This window comes from Camelina sativa, chromosome 9 (genome assembly GCF_030686135.1).
Source record: "Camelina sativa cultivar CO46 ecotype springtype chromosome 9, ASM3068613v1".
In the NCBI taxonomy this organism is placed as follows: Eukaryota; Viridiplantae; Streptophyta; class Magnoliopsida; order Brassicales; family Brassicaceae; genus Camelina; species Camelina sativa.
Genome location: NC_141888.1, coordinates 1,008,272 through 1,026,395, shown reverse-complemented (window position 1 = coordinate 1,026,395; position 18,124 = coordinate 1,008,272). Strand labels below are relative to the sequence as shown.

Sequence of the window (18,124 nt, the reverse complement as noted above, 5' to 3'; positions counted from 1 at the left end):
ATTTCCCGGGTTGGAATCTCTTTTGAGGCACAAATTTTACGTCAGATTGGTGAAGTCTGAGCCAGTTCACTTGACACAAAAGTGGTTAGCCTAATTATGTTCCTAATTTTGATTAATGCAGATGCGTTACACTTATATATGCTTTTGGCTATGTAATATGTTTATAACCAAAAAATAAAATATATATTATGCGGAATCAGTATATGATTATTAGAATATGATGTGTCATTGAATTATATTTTGAAGAATTGCAAAAGATATTATAAAATGTGGTATCACCAAATTTTCTATATATTTATCATGGACGTTAGATCGATCCTCAGTTTTTACTTTGTAATAATTTTAACACAACAAGTTAGTCTAAGAAAGCATCTATATAAGCTTTTGTTTTGAATATAACATTGATTAAAATTAAAAGAAAATTTTATTTTAATGTTTAAATGACTATATTATTTAATTAATAGTAAATTTACATTATTTTTAGTTATTTTCAAGAACAAATAAATCCAAAAAGAGAAGATAAAAACATAAATTTAACAAAGAGTGTCTATAACTCAATATATATATATAGATATATTCTACAACAACCACATAGAAAAAATTAAAAATACAACTGGTCCTTGATAATATTATGATAGTCTTTAAGAGGCTTTGGTGCATAAACAACGAAGGAAGGCTCCGACGAATTCGCAGTGACCGCTTTCAAATTTCTCGAATTGTCTACAGATGATTGCACAATTGTTTTTCTTCAAACACACACCTGAGAAACGGTAGCTCCGTGTCTTGCATATTTTATCCGCCAAACCCATCTCTATATATATATATATATATACACATTTGAGCATATTCGTGTTACTTAGAAATTAATGTCTATAATAAAAGATGTATACTATTTGTGATATAACAACTAAATTCACATACTGGAATGTATTATAATTTAGATACTATATAATGACATGAGTATTGAACCTGTAGTGGCAGCAAGAAAGATAAAAAAGATCAGGAGAAGGGATGAAAGAACACGGTTTGAGAGTTTCATTTTTTTTTGAGAGAGAGAGGGAATGAATATTCTCGCGAGATAGTTGGAATTAATTAGTTGTTGTGTAGGAACAAGAACTGTTGTTGGTGGCACTATATATATATATAGGCAACAATGATTTAATATCTTGCATAATATTTTAAATTTGTTGATAACCAACTCATAAAAATTATCCTATTATATATATATATATATGTATACCTCCTTTTGACATGTCTTTTCTAAAAAGAACATGTAATATATCTTTAGGGTGAATTACTCAAACGTTACTCATTTTAGGTAATATTACCAGAATCTACAAAAAAACTTTTTTATTATTAGAATGTTTCGGGTATTTTCAAAATACCCAGCGTGCCCCTGTTTTATGTTACCGGAAAAAACGTAATTACAAAAATGTCATTGCCACGTCAGACGCCACGTCAGAAATCACTGACGTGTAACCATAACTCAGCAGTAACGCGATACATAGTATGTTGCGGCTGAGTTATTGGTATGTTGAGGCTGAGTTATCGGAAAAACATTTGAGTAAGAGCGGACGGCTGACTTATTAAAATCTGGCTGAGTTATGCTCATAAGTCAGCCAAGCGTTACAGCTGACTTATTAAATTTGGCTGAGTTATGCGCATAACTCAGTTTTAGTGACGACTGAGTTATCACCTGATGGTTGAGTTGTCAAACTTCTGGATGAGTTATTACAATGACACGGCTGAGTTGTCAAAATTTTGGCTGAGTTATTACAACGACACGGCTGAGTTACCATTTTCCGAGCGGCTGAGTTATGAAAAACGGCTGACTTATGAGATGTTGTTATGGCTGAGTTATGGTAAAAAAAATTATAACTCAGCCGTCATAGGCTGACTTATCGACAAGTCAGCCGTTTGACGGCTGACTTATTAGCAAAAGATTAATTACTAGAATGTTTTTCAGTTACGGCTGACTTATCAAACGATACGGCTGAGTTACATATTTTCAGTTAATGAAGCGGCTGAGTTTGGCAGCATTTTTTTTTTGCTTTTTAATTACTGTAATGTTTTTCATGTTGTGGCTGAGTTTTAGTTAGGCTGAGTTATGGTATTGTTTCATGGCTGACTTGCCACGTCGGACGCAGCATCCATGTCAGCATTCCATGTCATCATCTTTTTTCTCTGGAAATACGAAACGTCGTTCGACTCTGGTTCTTCAACTGGTTAATAAGTGAACTATTTACCTTCTTATTCACCTTGTTCTGCTACTTCTTCTTCACTTTCTTCTTCACACCTTGTTCTTCTACTTCTTCTCCACCTTGTTCTTCATTATCTTTCATGGATCCAGTGCCGGTACTAGTTGTGTCCGGTAAGTGGATAAAGACACAGAGATATGTATTTAACTCCGATGATAGAGGGTGTATAGTTGTGCAGATAGATGGAGGCACAACACACGACAAGCTTGTTCTTGAAGACTACGGATTGGACTCGTTTAGACATGAGCTAAAGCTGAGCTACATGTTCTCGAACAAGGCAATGAAACATATGGCGCATGATACTCCACCAGTTTTTGTCTCCAATGATCGACAGTTGCAATGTTTTTTGGGGCTATGGAAAACCGATCAGCTACGTCTATGTGTAGAATTTTCGGCGAAAGAGTCTACAGAAACTAGTGGAGCTAGAGGAAGTATGATTCGGCGAAGCAGAGACTCGAAAGCAGCATCTACATACGAAGTGTGCGGTGGGGGATTTGAAGGCACTTGTTTTGATTATGGTAAGATCGTTGACAAAGAAAACGAAGAAGAAGCTGTCGAAGTAGCATCTGACGAAGAAGAAGACGATGAATTTTCAACCCGATTTGATGTTTTCGACGACTCCGATGGTGAGTCGTCTGATGACGAGAAGTTTTCTGTATTGGGCGAGCCTCAGAGTAAAGTGGAAGACCCACCTACTCCACCTCCTCAGAAGAAAGCTCATAGAGATGATAACTTTGCCGGATCGAAGATGAATCCGGAGGCTATTAGGTTGGAGGTGCAAAGCTAAAAATTGCTGTAGGACAACGATACAGTAGCAAAAAGCAGTTCAGGAATCACGTGAAACTTATTTCGGTTAGGGATGGATTTGATTTTAATGTACCATTCTCAAATCCAAGACAAGTGGTTTTTAGGTGTTGGGTTAAAGGATGTCTTTGGAGAGTTTGTGCATCTGTACAAGGGGATGACCCGGATTTTCATGTTCGTGTATACGATTCGGAACACACATGTTCTGTGACGGAACGTTCTACTAGATGCCGCCAATCAACAGCTGATGTACTGGCAGGTCTTTACAGGGACTATCTTGGTGATCTTGGTCCGGATGTTAAACCTAAAAGTGTCGGAGTCATTTTTAATAAGCAATTTAGTCTAAAGGTAATTACTATGTTTCGACTGACTTATTGATAATAATGGCTGAGTTATAGGTATGTATAGGCTGAGTTACTTATTGATAACAATGGATGAGTTATAGGTATGTATAGGCTGAGTTATTTACATTTTACGGCTCATTTATTGATTATTTAAGGCTGACTTATTCGAATGTATCGGCTGAGTTATTTATATATTATGGCTGATTTATTAATTTGTTGGTGTCGACAGTTGGGTTATTGGAAGGCATATCGAACGCTGCTGAATGCAAGGCAGATCGACCAGGGAACTCCTGAGGAAAGTTTTAGCGAATTACCTTCTTACATATACAAGTTAAAAAGGGAAAATCCGGGTACAGTCACGCGTCTTCAAATAGGTGATGAAGATAGATTCAAAAATGTTTTTATTGCTTTTGGTGCGAGTATTGCTGGGTTTGCTTTCATGCGCAAAGTTGTTGTTGTCGACGGAACGTTTCTCCATGGTAGTTACAAAGGGACACTTCTAACAGCCCTAGCTCAGGATGGTAACTTTCAAAATTTTCCATTAGCTTTCGCTGTTGTTGACACTGAAAATGATGAGTCTTGGCGTTGGTTCTTTACACAACTCAAAGTTGCCATTCCAGACGAAAAGGATCTTGCGATAATCTCCGACAGACATAAGTCAATAGGGAAAGCGATTGGTCAAGTGTATCCGTTGGCTTCGCGTGGAATTTGCACTTACCATTTGTATAAGAACATCTTGGTGAAGTTCAAAGGAAAACATTTGTTCCCTCTGGAGAAAAAAGCGGCAAAGTGTTTTAGGCTAACTGATTTTAATGAGGCTTTCAATGAGATTGAAGCACGTCATCCCGAACTACATGGATACCTCCAACGAGCTGGTGTCTGAATGTGGGCGCGTGTTCATTTCCTGGGTGAAAGGTACAATTTAATGACAACGAATATTGCAGAATCAATGAACAATGCACTGTCAAATGCTAGAAGTCTTCCCATAGTTCGACTTCTAGAATCGATACGGGATATGATGACCAGATGATTTTCTGAACGGAGAGAGGATGCAAAATCGCAGCTAACAACGCTCACTCGAGGTGTTGAGAAACTGTTACAGGTAAGTTTACATAAGTTAGTCGTCAATGTTGATAACTCAGTCATAACAGTTATAATATCTCAGCCGTTATTGTCTCCTTATCTCAGCCATTACCATTATAGTTTTCATAACTCAGCCATTGTTGTTTCAATAAATCAGCCGTAATTGTTTTCATAACGGGACAGCCTAAACCGTTTTTTTTTAATAGGACCGTGTCTAAAACGTAATTGTTTTCATAATAGGACTGTGTCACTGCAGCAAAACTTATGGAGGTACAAACGATTGATGCTGTACGTGTGCAAGTGAAATATGGATCATCTTTGCATGTTTTAAATTTAGAAATAAAAAGTTGCACATGCCGTCGTTTCGACCACGAGAAAATACCATGCATCCATGCAATCGCAGCTGCAGAGCATATGCATGTCTGTCGTATCTCCTTGTGCGATCCGAAATTTAGGAGTGTCGATTTGGTTAACGGATGGGCTGGTTCAATCATGCCTCCAGATGAATCATTCCCTGCTCCTGAAGTTGTGGATAATCAGAAGTGCTTGCCTCCAATTGTTGTGAACCAGCCAGGAAGACCAAAGAAGCGTAGGATTAAATCATCTTTCGAAGTTGCCACTGAAAATAAACGCCCTAGGAAGCAACACACATGTTCGCGATGTAAGCAAGTTGGGCACAATGCGAAAACTTGTGCTCTATAGTTAGGGAGATTTATTTTATTTTGTGTTATTACTCAACTGTCAAGTATTATAACTTTATTTTGTATTATTACTCATCTGTCAAGTATTATAACTCAGCCATAACGCACTATAACTCAGCTATAACTCACTATAACTCAGCTATTAATCACTATAACTCAGCCATCACATGAATCGACGAGACATTTTGTGCCGTATTCCGATAACTCAGCCGTCATAAAATATAACTCAGCCATATATATAATCAGTCGTATAAATCAGTCGTTTGTTTTCATATTATTTCTTTGATAACTCAGTCATGACATGAATCGACTATATATTTCGTTTTCCAGTAAAAGCTATAACTCAGCCGTAAATATTATAACTCAGCTATGACATTACACTTCGCTAAAATCGCTAAAATTGCTAAAATCGTTTTGATTAGTTTCCATTACACTTCATCCAAACAACAACAAAAAAAAAATATATATAATAACAACGCCTAAACGGCAGATCTCTGGGCGGGGGAGCCCGATCGAAAAGTTTCGCCACCAACCCTCTAGCGTTCTGGACGGTCCTGCAATCGCAGGACGGGAGCTGGGCCAGATATGTCAGTCTCCAATGGTTCCTCCACTGCGAGTTTATTCACCACAATTCGACAGAAATCTCGTACCCGTTGTAAGGCCTCTAGCCTTTCGATTGGCAATCCGGAGCCTCTGGACATCATGTCCTCTATGAAGGCACATGGGCCTTCAAGAAGATGGCGCTCGCGGAAGGCTTAACCCGATGACTCCAGGAAATTGACGTATCGGATTAACCTAGTCAAGCAAGCTTGATAGGCCCAGACATCCGTCACGAATGGGAAGGCGGTTTCCCCCAGGGGTTCGCAATCGCCTTTCGGGAGATCAGGTACATCCATCTGATCGACCAGTTCCTTGCACGCCTTGTGCTCATCAAGTAGACGGACCATTCGCCAGTGTGCCAAGAAGTAACCTTCGACGATAAGGTCTTCCAGGACTAGAATGGTTCCCTCTAAATGGTAAAAACGATGGAGCTGGTCAAGTTTCAGCCGAAGCGCCCGAATATACGCGCCCATCCTCTTTCGCCGAGCTCGGTACTCTCGGAGTTCTAGCTGAAGGGGAGACACACAAGGGTCGACAGTATTTGAGTTTGGAGCGACCTCACGAGATCAGGACGTCTCTCCGACCTCCTGTGGGATGGGATTTTCCGGCTCCCGATTGCCGGATGCGGCGGATCGAGTTGTTGATGGCATCCTTCTATTTCTTACGCTGGTGGAAGTTAGAATGATTTATTCCCCCAACTTTCTACCCTATTTATATAGAGTCATAGGATGTAACCGCCGCTGAGTCCACCAATCAGACTGCAGCGAAATTTCTGCTGTGTCCCGAGAATAACTATAAAAGACCGTGCAACACATTTAATGAAACGCGTCTTTTGTTTTCCTAACTCAGCCGTCAGAAAATATAACTCAGCCATATAATCAGTCGTATAAATCAGTTGTTTGTTTTCATATTGTTTCTTTCGATAACTCAGTCATAACTCACTATAACTCGACCATGACATGAATCGACTATATCTTACGTTTTCCCGTAAAGCTATAACTCAGCCGTTAAGCAATATTTTGGCAAGTTAACCTAATAATAAACGCGACCTTTCTTTTGATAACTCAGCCATATAGACTGTTCATTTTGATAACTCATCCGTTATTCACTATAACTCAGCCGTCACATGAATCGACGTGACCTTTCGTGTTCCCGTAAAACTATAACTCAATCTCAAAGTGAGAGTAGATACTAAAATGTGGAAGCATGGAAAGTGGATACATAGAATTAGGCGAAGAAAAAGGGACGTTTAACTCAGAAATGGAAAATAATTATTTTAAAATAAACAGAAATTAGAGTCACGAATTGATAAGGTAAAACTGGAAATCACTGCTAGAAAACCTAAAAGATCTCAGAGACTTTGAGGGACAACCACAGAAGGTAACACTTGTTGCACATGATTTCATAGTCTCTGTAGCGGAGAGAATGGAAACCATAATTCAAACAACACATCACAGCACAAGCGGGTGAAGGGAGTGGCGGGATGTCAGGATAGCGATGGGTGGCTGAGTATGAGTTTTTGCGGGCCGTATTATAACGAGATAAATCATCCAGAAAATAATTACCGGTTAACATGGCACCTGAAGACATCAGAGGAGAATGATTTGCATCAAACAGCTGGAGGTAATGGACGGCCATAGCCTCACTCCCTTGACAAATACTTAGTACCCCACATGCTAAGGTGGCATAAGGATTGGCCGGTACAATACGACTGAGAATATCAATCCCACGCTGGATATCTCTATCCTCAGCCACAACCCTTAGCCCTTCGAAGTAAATGGCAATGGGGTTGCTGGCCTCAAAGCATTTGACGAAGAAAGGCCTGTGCCGCCCTTCATTTTGGAGGCCACCATCAGGGGCATTGGATGTGTTGATTTCTGATGGATCTGTACAAAGCCAATTTATAGCAGCTGTCTTTAGAACTTCATCACTGTATACTGCATTTTTCCCCCTATGACCAGCCCTTAAAATAGAACCAAGTGAGGACCATCGATCTTCTGCAGCATCTTCTGCAGCATCTTCTGCAACAAGGGAAACGATTTTTATGAAAACGTCGTCGGGGAGCTCCGACATCTTGGGTGGAGCGGACATAGTGTTGTAAAAAATAATTTTTTTCTAGTTTGTAGTTGAGAGGTAATAAATAGACTAATAATTTTAGGGTTAAGCAATATTTTGGCGGGAAACCATAAGTTATTCCTGTAATAGACGCATCGACGAGACCTTTCCAGATTATTCCTACTGATAACATGACATGAATCGACGTGATCTTTCGCTTTCCCGTAAAACTATAACTCAGCTATAACATGAATCGACGTGACCTTTCGCTTTCCCGTAAAACTATAACTCAGCCGTAAAGCAATATTTTGGCGGGAAACTAAACAATAAAATTAAGTTAAGTTAACCTAATTTTATTGGTAAGCAATATTTTGGCGGGAAACCATAAGTTATTCCTGTGATAGACGTATCGACGAGACCTTTTCAGATTATTCCTACTGATAACTCAGCCATTACTTACATGAATCGATGAGAATTATGGATGAGTTATCATTAGAAACGAAGGTCATTTCTTCAAATAGTTTATAATGATAACTCAGTCATAATTCTCTATAACTCAGCCGTCACATGACCTGTAACTCAGCCATATAGATTAGTCGTATAAATCAGACGTTTGTTTTCATATTGTTTCTTTCGATAACTCAGTCATAACTCACTATAACTCAGCCGTTAAGAAATATTTGGCAAGTTAACCTAATAATAGACGCGACCTTTCTTTTGATAACTCAGCCATATAGATTGTTCATTTTGATAACTCATCCATTATTCACTATAACTCAGCCGTCACATGAATCGACGTGACCTTTCGTGTTCCCGTAAAACTATAACTCAGCCTCAAAGTGAGAGTAGATACTAAAATGTGGAAGCATGAAAGGTGGATACATAGAATTAGCCGAAGAAAAAAGGGACGTTTAGTACATGAAAAAGATGGGAAACTATACGAAGAAATGGAAAACAATTATTTTAAAATAACAGAAATTAGAGTCACAAATTGATAAGGTAAAACTGGAAATCACTGCTACAAACCCTAAAGGATCTTAGAGACTTTGAGGGACAACCACCAAAGGTAACAGTTTTTGCACTTGATTTCAAAGTCTCCGTAGCGGAGAGAACGGGAACACTTCACAGCACAAGTGGGTGAAGGGAGTGGCGGACGGTCAGGATAGCGATGGGAGGCTGAGTATGATTTTTTCCGGGCCGTATCAAAACGAGATAAATCATCCAAAAAATAATTACCGCTTACAATGGCATCTGAAGACATCAAAGGATAATGATTTGCATCAAACAGCTGGAGGTAATGGACGGTCATATCCTCATTCCCTTGACAAATACTTAGTACCCCACATGCTAAGGTGGCATAATCATCGGCCGGTACAATACGACTGAGAATATCAATCCCACGCTGGATATCTCTATCCTCAGCCACAACCCTTAGCCCTTCGTAGTAAATGGCAATGGGGTTGCCGGCCTCAAAGCATTTGACGAAGAAAGGCCTGTGCCGCCCTTCATTTTGGAGGCCACCATCAGGGGCATTGGATGTGTTGATTTCTGATGGATCAGTACAAAGCCAATTTATAGCAGCTGTCTTTAGAACTTCATCACTGTATACTGCATTTTTCCCCCTATGACCAGCCCTTAAAATAGAACCAAGTGAGGACCATCGATCATAATCTGCACCATATTCTGCAACAAGGGAAACGATTTTTATGAAAACGTCGTCGGGGAGATCCGGCATCTTGGGTGGAGCGGACATAGTGTTGTAAAAAGTAATTTTTTTCTAGTTTGTAGTTGAGAGGTAATAGACTAAAAACTGGAATATTATAACTCAGTCACGAGGGTCTATTTGTAGTTGATAGGTAATAAATAGACTAATATTTTTAGGGTTAAGCAATATTTTGGCGGGAAACCATAAGTTATTCCTGTAATAGACTAATAATCCTAGTGATAACTCAGCCGTCAAGTCATATATATATTTCAGCCTTCTTTACTATAACTCAGCCATCACATGAATATACGTGACCTTTCGTTTTCCCGTAAAACTATAACTCAACCGTTAAGCAATATTTTGGCGGGAAACAGTAAGTTAACCTATGAATAGACGCGACCTTTCTTTTGATAACTAGAACTCAGCCATCACATGAATCCGTAAAACTATAACTCAGCCGTAAAGCAATATTTTGGCGGGAAACCATAAGTTAACCTAATAATCGACGTGACCTTTCGTTTTTCCAAAAGTTAACCTATTGTTTTTCCTTTAAATTCTCTTAATTAATTGTATCGTTTTGGTTTCTTACTCATTGTATCGTTTCCTTCTTCTCCGCTCACAATATATTGCACCTACAAATCTCCTCTACAACCAATATCAATATATCCTTCGATCATTGCATATGTAAGTCTCCTCTCCATCCCCTCTCAATCTATTGCATATTTTCCGATCATTGCACCTATCAGTTGGTGACGGTTGTTTTTATTTTGATAGCCGAGCTATGGACGGAGAACAAGAAGTTAGAGGAGATGAGAGAGATTGCGGAGGCCGATGCTGACCTGTGTGTGGTTCCTCCTCCTGTTGATTGGGATTAACTAAAAGCTCATGGTTCCTCCTCCTCTTAATCGGTTTTTAGAAGTGAATTCCCTTATAATGTCGTATCTTCTTCTTTAAGAACTCTGAACTTGTTTTATTTTTATTTCTTTTTGTAATGTTTCATATGAATATAACTCAGCCGGTATGATGATAAATCTGCCGTCACATGAATCGACGTGACTTTTCGTTTAACCGTAAATATTATAACTCAGCCGTAAAGTCATATATATCAGCCATTTACTTTCATATTGTTTCTTTTGATAACTCAGCCATACTCACTATAACTCAGCCGTAAAATGAATCGGTGAGACATTTCGAATTTCCGTAAATATGATAACTCATCCGCCAAATCATATATATCATTCATTTACTTTCAAATTGTTTCTTGTGATAATAACTCAGCCATAAGTCACTATAACTCAGCCGTTACGTGACCTTTCGTTTTCCAGTAATGGTTATAACTCAGCCGTAAAGCGATATTTTGGCGGGAAACCATAAGTTAACCTAATAATGTTAATATTCAAATTGTTGGCGGGAAACCATAAGTTAACCTAATAATATTAATATTCAATTGGTTACCCGAGTGATGTTCTTCTTCTTCAAAACGAAAATCCCCAAATGTCGAATGCTTAAACCCTAAAAAATCAAATTCTCGTAAATCATGAGCAATGTATCTGGAGATTCGAGTTGTGCATCAAATGTCCGAGAGAGAGGACGAGGTACAGTTGTTGGCGTACCTAAGAGATGTTGGTGTGGAGAAGCAATCGTGGCCAAAAATTCGAAATCGGAGTCAAATCCTTGTCAACGATACTTCCTTTGTAGGTATGCAGCTGCAAAGAAGGTAGAGTCTGTTCTTGGTTATGTTGAATCTGTTCTTGTTGGTTTATGTTGAATCTGTTCTTGTTCCAATTGTTGTCTCCATCACCTTGATAGCTTATGAATGATGACCACGTCTTCAAGTGGGTCGATGAGGCACTGTTGGATGAGGTAGAGTCTTTCTCTCTTCAAACTGTAAAACTACAAATGGAAATGGAGATTGAGAAGAAGATGCAAACGGAGCTTGAGAAAGAGCTATTTGAGAGGGTTGAAGATGCAAAATCAGAATTGAAAGCAAGGATGAAGATGATGATAGTTGTGATAGTTTTTGGTTATATGATCATGTTTGGTCTAATTAAGATAGCAGGATGAGCTAGTGTATGATGGGATTATGTTTCCATAATGTTGTTGTTAATGGTTATGGATTCCAAGCAAACTAATGTTGTGTTGTTAGTGGTGTTTAATCAATCTCTTTAAATAACTCAGCAATAAAATTTACTATAACTCAGCCATAACTCACTATAACTCAACCGTCACCTGACCTTTCGTTTTCCCGTAAATATTATAACTCAGCCGTCAAGTCATATATATCACTTATTCACTTATTTACTTTCAAATTGTTTGTTGTGATAACTCATCCATAACTCACTATAACTCAGCCGTCACATGACCTTTCGTTTTCCCGTAAAAATTATAACTCAGACGTCAAGTTATATATATCATTCATTTACAAGAGTATATCTGGTTTTTAGAAAGTTTTAAAAGGTTTTACAAATTGTTTATAATGATATATATCAATTTGATTTGCTTTTCTAAAAGCTTTACAAGTTGTTTCTAATGTTTTAAAACAGTAAAATCTGAATAAAATATTATTTTAAAATGGAGTTTACAACACCTTACAACACCAGAGACTGAAATATTTTGTTAAAAAGAACAAAAACAAGATAAATTATTCAAGAGTTCTTAAAAATAGATATGAACTATTTCAGTTCATATTTCAGTTTCCTCTCCCAGCGTATTGATTAGTCATCTCTCTAGCCATGGCTTCAAACCTTCTCCTATCAGATTTGTAGAGGTTGGCAAGATATTCAATGGTCTGTTCCTCATCATTGACCTCTGGTTCATTCAACTTCTCCACTAATTCCTTGAAAAGCTTAACAATGGGCATGGGCGTCCAACGGTCGCGCTTCAAAACTTTTAGGTGAATGCCTCCCCTATCTGATACATTTGGGTGGCAAATTCTTGTGATGAAAACAACCTGCATTATCAAGAAAATTTATTTAAAAAACTATTGAGTTGCTGCAAAAAAAGGAGTCCTAATATTGAGTTGCTAAAATAAAAAGGAGTATAATCAAAAATAGATACCTTAGCTCACTATAACTCAGCCGTCAAATGACCTTTCGTTTTCCCGTAAATATTATAACTCAGCCGTCAAGTCATATATATCACTCATTTACTTTCAAATTGTTTCTTGTGATAACTAAATCATAACTCAGCCGTCACATGGCTTTCGTAACTCACTATAACTCAACTTTCGTTTTCCATTAAATTCGAATTGATTAAATTCAGTTCTACAATTCGCCAAAAATACAAAAAAAATACAAAAAAGCGACAAGCATCATATTAGCGAACTAGTTCCCATGGGAAGGCTATCGTCTCTAGCATTCTGGACGGTCCTGAATTCTCAGGATGGGAGCGGACCGGATAGATCGGACTCCAACGGTTCTTCCACCACCAGCTTGCTCAGTTCAGATCGCCAGATTTGACAATCCCGCCTTAAGGATTCAAGCCTTTCCATCAGCACTTCGGAGCCCTTGGACACCATCTCCTCCAAGAAGGCACATGGACCTTCTACGTCATGGCTTTCACGGTAGAAATGGTCCGTTGACACCAAGTGGTTGACGTACCGCCTCAGCCTCTCCAGGCAAGCTCGGTAGGCCCAGACTTCCGTATTGTGCGGGAAGTCAGAATCTCCCAAAGGTTCGTAATCACCTTCGGGTAAGTTGGGCACCACCATACGGGAGACCTGTTCTACGCAAGAGACATGCTCAGCAAGTAGACGAGTCATGCGCCACTTCGCCAGAAAAAAAACCTTCGGCGATGAGCTCATCCAGGACTCGGATAGTTCTTCCAATCGGCAGAGCCGAAAGACTTGCTCGTATTTAAGACGAAATGCTTTAATATAAGCGCCAAGTCTCTTGCGGCGAGCTCGGTACATCCGGAGTTCCTTTTGCAAAGGATTAAAGTAACGGGATCGAGACGGAGACTCTTGAGGGGGGAATTATGCGACGCTTTCGGATCGAAACCGCTAGTTCCAGCGGCTGTCAGTTCTCGGGCCCGTTTCAACCATGCAGATCGGGTAGTCATTGGCATCTTTGCTAGTTTCATTCTAGTTTGGAATGCTCTGAACATTTCCAACCCTTTCCCTATTTATACTAAAACTTGGAACGCAACCCCCATTGATTCTACTGCCAGGAAACCATAAGTTAACCTAATAATAGGCGGGAAACCATAAGTTAACCAAATAATAGAACGTGTAAAAATCACTATAAGTCTATAAAAATCATACATTACGGATTTATAATTTAGCCGGTATTACGATATCTCAGCCATTACGGATTTATAAATCACTATACCTTAGCTGTCACATGAATCGACAAGACCTTTCGTTTTCCCGTAAATATTATAACTCAGCCATAAAGTCATATATATCAGATTGTTTCTTTCATATTGTTTCTAGTGATAACTCAGCCATCACTCAATATCATAACTCATCCATCAAAGCCATCACTCAATATCATAACTCAGCCATCACATAACCTTTCGTTATACCGTAAATATTATAACTCAGCCGTAAAGCAATATTTTGGCGGGAAACCATAAGTTAACCTAATAATAGAACGTGTAAAAATCACTATAAGAATTCTACATTGCGGATTTATAATTTAGCCGATATTACGATATCTCAGCCATTACGGATTTATAAATCATTATAACTCAGCCATTATATGAGTCGACGAGACCTTTCGTTTTCCATTAAATACCATAACTCAGCCATAAATTCGTATAAATCAGTCGTTTGCTTTCAGATTGTTTGTTGTGATACCTCAGCCATAACTTTACTATAACTCAGCCGATAAATGAGAGGAAATACTAAAATGTGGAAAATAGGGACCTTTAAGACATGAAAAAGATACTCGCCTAAGAAATGAAAAATAATTATTTTAAAATAAACAGAATTTAGAGTCACGAGTTGATAAGGTAAAACTGGAATTCACTGCTGGAAACCCTAAAGGATCTCAGCGACTTTGAGGGACAACCACCAAAGGTAACAGTTTTTGCACATTATTTGATAACCGTCGAGATTTCGGATACCGTTATCTGTAAACACCTCACAGCACAAGCGGGTGAAGGGAGTGGCGGGATGTTAGGATAACAAAGGGACGCTATGTATGAGTATTTCTGGGCTGTCTTATAACGAGATAACTCAAACATAAAACCATTACCGGTTACCATGGCATCCAAAGACATCAGAGGATAATGATTTGCATCAAACAGCTGGAGGTAATGGACGGCCATAACCTCATTCCCTTGACAAATACTTAGTACCCCACATGCTAAGGTGGCATAAGCATCGGCCGGTACAATACGACTGAGAATATCAATCCCACGCTGGATATCTCTATCCTCAGCCACAACCCTTAGCCCTTCGTAGTAAATGGCAATGGGGTTGCCGGCCTCAAAGCATTTGACGAAGAAAGGCCTGTGCCGCCCTTCATTTTGGAGGCCACCATCAGGGGCATTGGATGTGTTGATTTCTGATGGATCAGTACAAAGCCAATATATAGAAGCTGTCTTTAGAACTTCATCACTGTATACTGCATTTTTCCCCCTATGACCAGCCCTTAAAATAGAACCAAGTGAGGACCATCGATCTTCTGCAGCATCTTCTGCAACAAGGGAAACGATTTTTATGAAAACATCGTCGGGGAGCTCCGGCATCTTGGGTGCTAAAGCGGACATAGTGTTGTAAAATATAATTTTATTCTAGTTTGTAGTTGAGAGGTAATAGACTAAAGTAACGGGAATACTTGTATATATACAGAGATGGAATAATAGTATATTATTTGGTTGGACCAGATTACAAGAAAATTATTGGGAAGATGAATTTCGTTTTCCCGTAAATATCAGCCATTTACTTTCATATTGTTCTTTCGATAACTCATGCCATTACTCAATATAACTCAGTCGTAACATGACCTTTCGTTTTTCCGTAAATTATAACTCAGCCGTAAAGCGATATTTTGGCGGGAAACCATAAGTTAACCAAATAATAGAACGTGTAAAAATCACTATAAGTCTATAAAAATCCTACATTACGGATTTATAATTTAGCCGGTATTAAGATATCTCAGCCATTACGGATTTATAAATCATTATAACTCAGCCGTTATATGAGTCGACGAGACCTTTCGTTTTCCATTAAATACCATAACTCAGCTATAAATTCGTATAAATCAGTCGTTTGCTTTCAGATGGTTTGTTGTGATACCTCAGCCATAACTTTACTATAACTCAGCCGATAAATGAGAGGAGATACTAAAATGTGGAAAATAGTGTAGGGACCTTTAATACATGAAAAAAGATACTCGCCTAAGAAATGGATAATAATTATTTTAAAATAAACAGAATTTAGAGTCACGAGTTGATAAGGTAAAACTGGAATTCACTACTGGAAACCCTAAAGGATCTCAGCGACTTTGAGGGACAACCACCAAAGGTAACAGTTTTAGCACATTATTTGATAACCGTTGAGAAGATGGAGACCGTTATCTATATAACACATCACAGCACAAGCGGGTGAAGGGAGTAGCGGGCTGTCAGGATAGCGAAGGGAGGCTGTGTATGAGTATTTCCGGGCCGTCTTATAACGAGATAACTCAAACATAAAATCATTACCGGTTACAATAGCATCCGAAGATGACGGTGGGAGAGTAGAAAAAGACAGATTATCGCCGGCAGAATTTGGGTTAGATTTCGCCGACGATAAGGACAGAGAGTTTAAAAACCGTTCACTTTCCCTCTCATTGTAACTGTTGATGCTGGAAAGATAACTCAGCAGTCATAAACGGTATCTCAGCCAACCGTCAAATTAGAATGATTAAATAACCGACTAAACCGAACCGAACCGAAAAAATAATTTTTCCCAATTTGGTATTTTTGTATTGGTATGTTTGCCTAGTTTTCTTATATTCGGCTTATTTCGGTTATATTATGCTAATCTACCTAATTACAATATATTTTGGGTTATTTATTGTTAGATATTCATCTAACCGACCTATAACCGAAAATAACCAAAAATTAATTTCAAAATTTTAAAAAAAATTTTAAAAAATTAATTTCAAAATGGTACTCATATTAGTATATCCATATTACCACCTTAATCCAAACACATTATATCCAAAACCAAACTGTTATATTAAAAACAAATAATGTTACCTCATCTAACCCTAAACCCTAAACCCTAACCCTAACCCTAACCCTTAAACAACATGTTTTGGTATGTTTGACACATTTTGATCAGAATGTGTAAAAATCACTCTTTTTGTCTATAATTATTATTTTTATTGGTTATAATAATAGTAATATTCATTTTGCCATTCTAAATTTTAATTTTGAGTTATAATAACCATATTTTACAAATATCTCATAACTCAGCCGTTTAAGTCAATAACCCAGCCACTACTTAGTCAAATTACTGGCCCCTTCTTTAATAATAAATAAAAATACATAAAAAATTTGAATTCAAATTTTTGAATTTATTTTTAATAATAAATCGTTTAAAATATTTTTATTAAGCGTATGGATAATAACAAGAAACATAATTATTGTTTGCGTCTCCCCAACAACCCTTTTTGCATTTCCGAGCGGGTATATAATAAATTAATAGGGTGGCCGTCGGATAACTCAGCCGTAACACCATTATTATGGCCGTTGCATAAGTCAGCCATAACAAAGTTGTTAATTTAACTGACTATCCTAAGTCAGTCGTGTAAAGAACACAACTCAGCCTTCAAGTATATTACTGTCAAATGACGTCGTTCGATATATTGTTTTAGTATTAATTAAGGGATTTGTTGTGATTTATTGCTTCAGTAATCGAGATCGAGTCAAGATGATGGCAAATAGAGATATCTACGACGGCAACTCCAGGGCTGATGAGAAAACTGCTTCTGAAGCACTAGCTGAGGTAGATCTCTGGACTATCTGAAATCTCAAAGCATTATCTTTATATTGTGTTTGTGGAACTGTAGGAGCTGAATCGTAATGAAATAAATATGAAAATGAGGTACGGCGAAATCCGGAGGCGAGACAAGGGCGTTCCAATTGGGTGTAATTGCGGTGTGGTGCTTCTCGTTGCCACTTCTAATGATCCTACCACGAGAGGATAACATTATTTCAGTTGTCCATATGACATCACAGATGTAAAGATTTTTGTACTCTTATTTTTGAGTTTTGTGTTCTGTTTCTGACTTTTTTTTTTAGTCTAATATGAATTATGTACTATTTGTAAGGGTCCGGTCAAGGCTGCGGTTTCAGGAAGTGGTGGACTGATGCAGTGCGTGAAGAGTTTAGGGTTATTCAGGAGGAGAAGAATGAGATGAAGCAGGACTTGGATGCATCCAAGAAGCGCATCGAGATTCAAGAAGAAATGATCTTGTATTTGGAAAAGAAATATGACGCGCTGGAGAAGAAGTTTGAGAGCTTGAACAAGTATCTGTGAGATTAGTCAAGCTCCGTTGTTTTTTTTTTTTTTTTTTTTGGAATTGATATGAACTTTCTATGTTGTGGTGTTTTATCAATCTATTTTAATAACTCAGT

The 18,124-nt window shown here is 38.1% G+C and overlaps 1 pseudogene across 1 annotated transcript; it reads right to left on the bottom strand.

The window, feature by feature from the left end:
• Positions 1-641: 641 nt before the first annotated feature.
• LOC109126327 (defensin-like protein 8 pseudogene) lies at positions 642-1,068 on the bottom strand (annotated as a pseudogene). The gene is made up of 2 exons (XR_015565613.1): positions 970-1,068; positions 642-811 (listed from the first exon to the last, which is right to left on the bottom strand). The product of XR_015565613.1 is annotated as a defensin-like protein 8 pseudogene (transcript).
• Positions 1,069-18,124: the final 17,056 nt, after the last annotated feature.